Raw genomic sequence first — 11,154 nt, 5'->3', positions numbered from 1 at the left:
AAATGCATATTCTGAGTCAGTGTATATTGTTACAGTCAGATCTTTTAATATAACACAAGTTTTAATGCAATTAAGTCTGCTGTTTGGGCACTCAAATTTCTAGGCAACGAAGGAAACCATAGAGCCTCAAATTCAGTCACTACTGCTGCACCAGTGTATCTTGTTCCCTCCCTCATATAGGATGAGCCATCAGTAAACAAAATCAAATCAGGGTTGGTTAGGGGTGTATCAGAGAGATGTTCTCGAGGTCTTTCTGCTAACTCAACTACTGTCTCACAGTCATGTAAAGGCTCTCCTTGTGTAGGTAAATCAGGTAACAAAGTTCCAGAATTTAAACTGTTACATCTTTTAAGTGTAATATTGTCATTCCCCAATAAAGTGATCTTGTACTTTGTTAACCACTGGTCTGAAAAGGCTTGAGTTCTGTGTCTTAACATTAACGCTTCAACTTCATGTGGACACATGACAGTCAAAGGATCCTAACACAAGGTCAGCTGCTTTTATCACTAACAAGGCTGTTGCTACAACACCCCAGAGACATGGTGGTGCTCCTGCCACAATAGGATTTAGTTGGGATAAATAATAAGCTATAGGCTGTTGGAGTGGTCCTAGCCTTTGGGTGAGGACACCAGACACTACACCTCTCCGTTCATGTACGTGTAGGATAAAAGGTTTGTTGTAGTCAGGAATTCTAAGAGCAGAGAAGTTAAAATAGCCTCTTTTAATTTAGTGATGGCCTGAAAATGTTCTGGTGTTAATTTTAATTAATTTTAATTTCATTTTTAACAATATCTCTTAGCTCAGTTAATGGTTTTGTAATCTCCCCATAATCTGTAATCCATTGCTTACAAAATTTTGTGGTACCCAAAATTGCTCTGAGTTGTTTCTTGGTCTTTGGAGCACTAAGTTTTTGTATATCTGCTATTCTTTTCTCTGAAATATATCTGGAGCCTTCTGATAACACAAATCCTAGATATTCTACCCTGTCCTTTTTCATTGTTGTTTCAATTATATTGGACTCTTCATGACCCTATTTGGGGTGTTCTTGGCAAAGATACTAATGTACTTTGCCATTTCCTTGTAAAACTCTAGAAAAGAATCCCAAGGGTGAAGTGACTTGCCCATATCACACAGCTAAAAGGTATCTAAGGCTGGATTTGAACTTGGGTTTTCCTGATTTCAGAGCCAACACTCTATCCACTCTACCACCTCGCTGTGCTAGTACAAGTCCTAGATCAATGCCAAATATCTATTTAGCAGTTCCACAAAGGATCATGACCCTGTGAGAAAGAGCAAAATAAATATAATGGATTATTTGATTGTTTTATGTTTCTTGTATTTGTTCATGAATGCCTTTGAGCCCCTGAAGGGGGCACATAAGACTCTTGTACTCAATACTGTGAAAGAGAATTTTTTATTCCCTTTGTCTATTTTAAGTTAATCAATCAAGAACTTAAAGTACCCCTACTTAACACCTTAGTAAGTCACTAACAAAGAAAGCTCATATCCTAACAGGCCACAAGCACTGCTCCCCACTAGGCAGTGCTAGGCAAATTGAAAGGTTGTGATTGATTCCTGAAATGTGATGAGGAGAGCTGATGGGTGGAGAAAACTGTATATAAGCCTATATATATAAGAGAGATTCAGGCATTCTTGGATAGATTCTTGGATTGACTTTTCATTCTTAAATGCTGGGCTCTTGAATGCTGGGCTTTTGATTCTTGGCTCTTGATTCTTGGCAGAGCATGAGCTCTGGAGGTGATGCTTGGTGGCCTTTAGCCTAGGGAATGTGCTCTAGTGGGATTCTTGGCAATCTTGGCCTCCTGTGCACTGAAGATTCTCGGCAGTTTTTCAATGTCTTTGGCTCTTCAGATTTCAGCTTCCTGATCCAGACTTTGGATTCTGGTGAGATTCACATTTGGATTCACATTTGTGGTCTCTAGGTACTAGGATTAGGATTAGGGTATTTTAAGCTAGGTGATATTTTCTACTTCCTTCCTATATTTCCCACTTTAATATCTCTACTTTGCTATAAATAAAGCTACTAATAGCCTACTGACTCATAGTTTAATTTTAACTTTTATAAATGGTGACCACAACAATTCTTTTTTTTTAATTCTTATATTTGTCAAACCAAAATTTAACGATTACATTTGGCAACCAATTTTAATTATTACAATACACATGTTGTGCATTAATTAGTACCTTTGTGGCAGAGAACCCCATTATGGACATTTTGGTGAAACCCTAGATATGAGCCATACTTTTATTTTAGAGATTACCCTAAAAGTTCTACTTTTGAGTACAAGCAGAGCTAGAGAGAGAGCCTGAACCTCTCAGTTGTCAGGCTGTTCTCCCTAGAATGAACTGAGGTTGGTCTGAGTCCCCTTTAGGTGCCCCTGGGACCAAGAAATGTTGTTTAGTCATCTTAGTTATGTCTGCCTTTTCATGACCCTATTTTAGATTTTCTTGGCCAAGATACTGGAATGGCCTGCCATTTCCTTCTCTAGCTCATTTAACCATAAGGAAACAAGGCAAACAAGGTTAAGTGACTTGTCCAGGGTCATACAGCTAGTATCTGAGCCTGGATTTGAACTCAGGAAGTTGAGTACAGGCCCAGCACTCTATCCATTGTACCATCTTGGACCAATGAGGACACTACATGATCATTGCTGAGCTTTAAGACAACTGTGTGAGGTAAGGACTATAGATATTCCCATTTGACTGATGGAGGATCACAAGGATGGTCTGGTCCAGCACTGGATCATTCTGTGGACAGTCAGTTCTTAGTGTACAGATCCACCCTTCCCAAGGGACCTTCTGGTTTAGTTTTATGCACCAAATTTGAGAGCTACATTAAGCTTACCCTGGAGTTGATCCAAGCTTTAAGTGGCTTGTGACTCCACTCAGGAGTCTTTCTGTAGGGGTAAGGAACTCCAAAGTATTCTCCTTACTATGTAGTTTCTATCCACTCCCAAGGAGAGAAACATAAATAGGCAAGTTCCATTCTCTTAAGCTTCCCACAATTTGACCAGCTTCTCCTGTTCAACCCTCTACAGAATAATGTTCATGCCAGAGTATATCTTGACTGCCCCATGGCCTGACCAGTGATATTCTAGGAGAGCTCTTTTAGACATTGTAAATATTCATCCAAAAGAGGAAAAGAGTTAGAAATGTGAAATCAGAGTTCAGGAAAAATTCCAATGATCTAGGAGTGAGAGTGACTCAACAAAACACGGATCTTGTCTCAAGGTGGCTTTTCAGGTTAGGGTGAACAAAAGACACAAAACATGGGGGTCATGATGGGCTGAGAACAAGGAGTCATCTTTACCTAGGAAAATTCCATTCCAATTGGCCACGAGAAGTGAGCAACTTAATTTTGTTCTCTTTTCATTTCCCTTGGTCATCTGGGACATGGATGCAAATGATGAACAGCCTCTTCTTACTTCCTGCTACTCCCTTCCCCCACATCTGTTATATATGAAAGTATTTTAAAAAGGGAAATAGTACTCAAACTCAGGGCTTCATTTGCAATTTTTTTTACTGATCTTTATTTGTTTATTTGTTGCTTCACTAGAGTTCCCACATGTGGGTCAAGATTGACTTAGGTAAAATTATGAAACCAGGCAAAATTTATTATTAGCAACTAACAACAAATACGTCTCTGATTTTGGCTCTTTTGGCATTTTTCAGCAATCCCTCAAACTACAGACCTGTAGAGCTCTGAGAAAAGTATAGCTTGATAAATTAATTCATAAATGAAAACATATTCATTAAGTTCTTATTATGTAGAATTTCATTGTTCAATTGGATATGACTCTTCATGAACCCATTTGGGCTTTTCTTGGCAAAGATTAGAATGGTTTGCCATTTCCTTCTCCAGTTCATTTGACAGATGAGGAAACTTAGGTAAACAGAATTAAATGACTTGGCCAGGAGAATACAGCTAGTAAATGCCTGGGAAATTGATACTATTATTATCTTCATTTTATAGATGAGGAAACTGAGGCAAGCATGTTGAAGTGACTTGCCCAGGGTTACAGAGCTAGTACGTTTCTAAGGCCAGATTTTAACTCAGAGATGAGTCTTCTTGACTCTAGATCCAACACTCTGTCCACTGTGCCACCTAGATACCCATTGTATGAAAAATATGTTAACAGAAAAAAAAAATCAAGACTATTGGGACTCTGGAGGAGCTTGCATTTCTTAGAGGCTTCACCTAGAAGACATGAGATCTTAGGCAGAGCTAAAAGGAATATTAAAGACCATCAGAGTTTATCTCATTTTATAAATGAGGGAACTTGGGCTCAGAAAAGTTAAGCAACTTGTTCAGGTTCACATAGCTAATAAGTATGTGAGGCAAGATTTGAACTCATATTGTCTTGCCTCAACATCTAGCATTTTGTCCACTGCTCCACTAATGAAAATGGAAGGAAGGAAGGAATAAAGGAAGGAAGGAGGGAAGGAGAGAAGGAGGGAAGGAAGTGTAAGAATTTAAATTTAGGTTTTTATGCTAATATGAAAATTCTAAAATAATATTGTGGTCACTGATTTAAAACTATTATAGCTTAAGTCAAAATGACTTTTAGCAGCTTTATTTACAAAGAGGTGGAAAGAGTGAAAGTGGAAAAATGTAAGAAGAAGATAGAGAATTGTCTAGCCTACCGCCCTAAGTGCTGCTCTGGTGTCTGGCTCAGTCCCAGTAGGGCTCAATAATCTTCAGCTAGAGGTCTCAGTGGTGTCTTCAGCAAGGATTCCACCAAAGCAGCCTCCTCCAAAGCCAAGGCAGGAATATCCAGAACCAATCTCTCCAGAAACCAAGAAAGGAAGGCCAGTTACTCACCCAGCAAGTCAACACAGGATCCAGGGAAAGAGTCCCCTCCTTCAGTCCAGATCACCTACACAGAGTCTCCAAAGATGAACTCCAAAGGAGAAGTCCTTGAACAGGAAGTTCAGGACTTTTTATAGTTCTTTTTCCACATCACTTCCTGTCCCTTCCCCACTTTATGGGAACCAACTGCAGTTTTTCAATTTGCCTAGCTCTGCCCAGGGGCAGAGCAGTGGCCTTTAGAGTTGTCACCCACGTTAGCAAGTGACTTGTGAACTCTCTTGTTTAGTGTCAAGTAGGGGTACTTTAAAATCTTGATTTGATTAACTAAAAATAGGCAAGGGTAGAGTTAATCCTATCTTCACAGAAAGAAGGAAGGAAGGAAGAAGGGAAAGAGGGAAGCTGGGAGGGAGGGAAGGAAAGAAAGAGGGAAGGAGGGAAGAAAGGAAGGAAGGCCAGATGGATGGATCAAATGAGCAATCCATGGAATCCAGGAGAAAGATTATTACAAAAATTGGGAACAGTCAGTAAAAATTTCTAGAGTCAGGAGATGGAATGTCTTGTTCAAGAACAACAAGGAGATTAATGTTGCTGGGATTATAGGGTGTAAGAAGTCTAAGTAGGTAATGGGGAGGCAAGTTATGGTTTTGAACACCAAACTGAGGATTTTATGTTCAGGGATGATACTGTCTCTTGTCTTATCACAAATGATTGGTGTGTTTATAAAGGGCACCAGTTGTTTTTGTTGTCACATGAACATAAAACAATATAATCCTCATTGTTTGTGAATAATTCAAATTAGTTTATAGCCTGGCAGAGCTGATTAGAGACTGGTTGGACCACATGTGTGCAGTGTTAGATGGTGAATCAGGACAAAAGGGACCTAGGAGACATTGTCACAGGCTGGCATGCCAGATATAGAGTTAGAGACATGGGGTAGCTATACTTTTACAAGCTGTGTGCCCATAGGCCTGGGTCTCTATTTGCTGATCTATAAAATGAAATGTTAGGCTAGGAAACCTCTGAGGTTCCTTTCAGCACCAAATCAGTGATCTTATAATGCTTGGGCAAATCATTTAACCTCTCAGGGTCTCAGTTTGCCAAACTGTAAAATGAGGGGGTTGATTAAATGATCTTTAAGGTTCTTTCCAACTGAAAAATAAATGATCCTATGTTTTTATATCACTAGATAAGTTTTCTGTGAACATTAGCTATGTCTGTCTTTCCTAAATTCTAAATAGACCAATATACTCTCTGAGACTGGATATTATTCTCCTTGTCAGAGGAAATGGGAACATTTGAGTAGTTCTGCTTTTTCTTGGCCATCTGTTCATATCATACCATCTGTGCCAAATCTAGACTTTTATCTGTTCCTTGTTCTTTTTCTGGCACTGAATGCAGCTTTAAAAGCCCCTTTTAGTGTTCTTTCATATTTTTCTTAAGCCTCATTTCATTCTAGCTAGGTGGAATAGCAGATCAAGTGCCAGCCCTGGAGTTGGGAAGACATCTTCCAGAGTTCAAATCTGGTCTCTGATTTTTAATAGCCAAGTCACTTTAGCCTGTTTGCCTTAGTTTCCTCATCTATAAAATGAGCTGAAGAAGGAAATGACAAACCATTACATTATCTTTACCCAGAAAACCCTCAAATGGGGCCACAAAGAGTGTTACACAACTGAAATGACTGAACAAATCATTCTAGCATTAGCCTTCATAACATTCTCCTTATAAGCTTATCTTACTCCTATATCCATAATTAATTATCTACCTCAGTTCCCCTCTCCTTTTTTATGCCCATATGCTTTTTGAATATGAATTCATCAGAGAGATTGTACAACCACATGACTTTCTTCAAAGGTCTTTCTCTGCTGATCTTCAGCAGAATCATTTGTGATTGTATTACCCAGATTTAGTTCCCCAAAGCCATTTTATTCCTCTTGAGCCCAATGGACATGATCATTGCCAAGTTTCTCCTTGTTTGGTGTGACTCTGGAAAAATTATTTTGTTTCTTTCAGCTATTTCCTCATCTACAAAATGAGAGTTGGACTTGACACTTTCTATCTTGGAATCAATATTAAATATTAGTTCCAAGTCAGAAGAGCAGTAAGGGCTAGGCAATGGGGGTCAAGTAGCTTGCCCAGGGTCACTAGCTAGTGAAGTAAAGTAAATGATTAAAACTAAAACTGGTCAACTGACCCTCACCCTGTATACCTGCTTGTTGTGTAACTACAGAATGTTCCCGGCAAAGTTCCAGGAATTACAAGGTCCCCAAGTATGTCTGCACCCCACCATTTTCGGAGCAAAAGTCCTGTTTTCTCATCTTCAAAGCAAAGCCCTGTAAGCACCAGACCGAAACCCTGTCCTCAAAGTGAAATCTTGTTTTCTCATAAGCATTAAACCGAAACCCTGAAACATATATAAACTCCATCCTGACGACCTCACCTTGGAGCTCCTTGGCTGAGTTCCCCTAGCCCACGCTAGAAACAAAGACTTCCCTTTGCTTGGATTGCATTGTCTCTGTGTGTTCCTTGGGTGGTCATGCACTCGGACCCTAACACTAGGAAGTGTCTGGGGCTAGATTTGAACCCAGAACCTGTTATCTTCAGGCATGGATCTCTATTCACTGAGCCACCTAGCTGCCCTTTTGATTCAATTCTTATCTTCAAAATGGGGATAACAATAGCATCCACTTCCCAGGGTTGTTAGGATTAACTGAGATCATAGTTTAGCCTAGTTCCTGGCTTATTTCCTCCCTTATTTGATGATCTCTAAAGTCCTTTTTAGCTAAAATCTGTAATCTTATGGCTTATCTGTGGTCAGAATGAAATCATGTCAATAAACTTTACTTCTTAGGGTCTCTTATATACTAGGCATTATGCTAAGCTCTGGGGATGCAAAAAAGAGGCAAAAGACAGTCCCTGCCCTCAAGGAGCTCCCAATCTAATTGGGGAGCTAACAGGGAAACAAATATGTACAAACAAGCTATGTAAGAGATAAATAGGAATAATTACCAGAGGAAAGGCACTAGAATTCAGAGGGGTGGGGAAATGCTTCCTATAGAAGATGGGATTTTTAGTTGGAAATTAAAGAAAGCAAGGAAAGCCAGTAGGTGGAGATAAGGAAGGAGGCCATTCCTACATGGGGCACAAGAGAAAATGCGTGAAGCTAGGGGTAGCTAGGTGGCTCAATGGATACAAAGCCAAGTCTGAAGAGAGGAGGTCCTGGGTTCAAATATGTCCTCAACTAGCTGGGTGACCCTGGGCAAGCCACTTACTCCCCCCATTGCCTAGCCCTTACCTTTCTTCGCCTTGGAACTAATATGTAGTATCAATTCTAAGACAGAAGGTAAGAGTTTAAAAAATAAAATAAATGAATATGGGATTGATAAGAATGAAATTAAAGGATTAATTGGACACTCTATTTCCATTAAATGGCTGAGTAATTGAAATTTTTCCCATCAAAGCTACATCTTGCCTCTGTGCCAGCTTAATGATCTGCATGAGGACTCATTACCCATTTCTTTCACCTGGCCAGCTCCAAAAAGTAACATTGTCCCTACTTCTTTTTCACCTTTTCTCCTTGCCCAAATACCCTTCGCCATTTATTTTCCTCATCCCCACTCTCAGGTTTGGATATTTCCACAGAGGTATATATCTTTCTGCCATAGGAATTTATCTTCTTGATATATGATGTTTCTCCTCATTCCTTATATCAGATCTATTTCTTTTGAATTTGAATAAATATTGAACAAGATCTATTCAATTCAACTTATCAAACACTTCCTTAAGCCCCTGCTATATTCCATAAATTAGGGGGAAATACAAAGAATCTATTTTAAGTGGCTGAGACAGCAGCAGATAAATACATAATATTATATGATAAATGAAGTAGAGGGTTGCATAACAAAATACGGTATATGAAATTTGAGAAAGAAGAGTCATCCAACAGGGAAGACCTAGGGGACTTCTCAAAATAGGTATATATCCTTGAGTATACGCTTCCAAACCATATTCCAGACTTTAGACCATCCCCACCAAATCTGGCTGATTTCCGAGAGACTATTTTCAACTTTTTTTTGTTTATTTGTTTTTGGTCAGACCTATGATTTTACTAATGGGGCACTATTGGAATAGAAACTAAAAATATAGATACATAGGTATATAATTTATAGCCTTATAAAGGTGTCCGTGGCAGCCAGAGGTTAAGAGATACCTCCAAGGTCATACAGCTTGTGTGTGTGTCTGAAGTCATGCTTTTCTGATTCTAAGATTTAGTTCTCAATCAATAAACATTTATTAATCTCCTACTGTGTGCTGGGCACTATGCTAAGAGTTGGAAATACAAAAAAAGGCAAAAAAGGGGCAGCTAAGTGGCTCAGTTGATAGAAAGCCAGGCTTGGAGGCAGGAGGTCCTGGGTTCAAATCTGGATTCAGATACTTCCTCACTGTGTGTGACCCTGGGCAAGTCACTTACCCCCATTGCCTAGCCCTTACCACTCTTCTGCCTTAAAAAAGTAAAGCTTTTAAAAAAGAGAGAGAGACCAAAAAAGCAGTCTTCATCTTCAAGGAGTTCATAATCAAATGGAGGAGACAATATACAAATAAATATTTGCCATCGCCTGTACCTAGGGCTGTTCAGTCAGTGGGAGAGTGAAAATGTGAATCACATCCCAGGTATTTGTCTCTAACACAAACCACACCATTCTCTTTGCCATGATAGCTCGACATTTTTTTCTCTACCTTCTACTGCTGGCCTCCTGTGATCTGTGTGGTGGCCCCTCAGGGCAGTAGCTAATAATACATTTTGTTCACAATAATTTTGCCTAAGTCAACCCTGTGATCACCGCCGCCGTCTCTACCTGGGTATTTATTTTCTCCTCTCTGGGTTGTTGAAAACAGACTAAGTATATCACCTCTAAAAATTCCCATATATGCACACTTTAGAACATGGATATGGAATTGTCCAGCCTATGTAAGTCTCCCAAATGAAGGGCTTCACTAGTTTTTGAACTCCATGTGTTTAAAGTAGAAAAATACAATGCTTTTCAATAAGTTTGCAAGTATAACTGGTTGGCATCAGAGAAAATGGGGTTGAATTTCAGCACAAGCCTTTGTATAATTGATGGGTGAATTGAAAAATGGGTATGTTGCCAGTAAAGTATTTCTTCCGTTTGGATCAACATATCTTTCTGAGGCAGCTTTCTCAGCTATGGCAACCATCAAAATACAATACCAAAACAAACCAAACTTAGAATCAGTTCTTTGAATCTCTGCATCAACAAAGCGTTAAACCAATATTTTGAAGACTAATGAAATATATTCAATCATACTGCTTTCATTAAAATAACATATAGCAAAATATGTATTAGAAAAAAAGGTTAGAGTCCCATTAATTTGAAAATATTATTTTATTTGGTACTATTTAGTAAATATAATATTTTATTTTTGTCTCATCTTTTAAATGTTGATTTTATAAGAGTTTTATAATGTTACTAATTATTAGGTTATCACATGAATTTGATTTATTAATTATTTGTCAAAAAAGTAAATATAAGGATATTTACATGCCTATATTCATATACTACTATGCTAATAACTCAGTATATCATATACATATTTATAATGGGGGGCTGTGCTCAAAAGTTCTTTACTAATTGGGGTGCTTGATCAAAAAAGTTTGCCAGACCAGGCTTCCTCTCTGGGACTTAACAATCATTCCTTGTCAAAATCTTCAGTTCACTTTGTTTACCTTCCATACTCTGTAATGATATAAGTATCTGGGGCCCCAATTATTGCTCCTTGGCCATCTTCCCAGTTATTTTCTCCTGAGAATTAACAAGTACTGCCTCCCCTATTATTCAGATATCCTTTACAGTAAACAAGGTTAAGAGTTTTATGTGGCATTTCCCTCCTTCCTCTTAATTTTCAGTTTGAGCTGAGGCAACAAGGACTTCCCTGGGCAAGATGGAAATTACCTTTAACATAAATGTCACAGGACAAGAGATAAATCCTAAGATTTAGAAAGGAAGGAACTTTAAAGGCCATCAAATCATCATTTTAGAAATGAGGAAATAGTTGAGAAAAGTTAAATGACTTATTTAGGATCAGTTATTTAGGAACCATTTGAGGCAGGATTTTAATTCAGGCCTTCTTGACTCCAAGCCCGACACTGTCCATTATGCTACCTAGATAGTGATAAACATGTAGACCCCAGCTAGGCAACAGGAAACCAACAGACCCCAGCTAGGCAACAGGAAACAGTTGCCAACAAAATCCCCCCCCCCCAACATCAAATGAAGTTAATCCAATTAGCTCACCTTCCCCAGAGA

Source organism: Gracilinanus agilis, chromosome 4 (assembly GCF_016433145.1).
Source record: "Gracilinanus agilis isolate LMUSP501 chromosome 4, AgileGrace, whole genome shotgun sequence".
NCBI lineage: Eukaryota > Metazoa > Chordata > Mammalia > Didelphimorphia > Didelphidae > Gracilinanus > Gracilinanus agilis.
The sequence above is the reverse complement of the archived record's forward strand: the minus strand, read 5'-3'. Positions refer to the sequence as shown.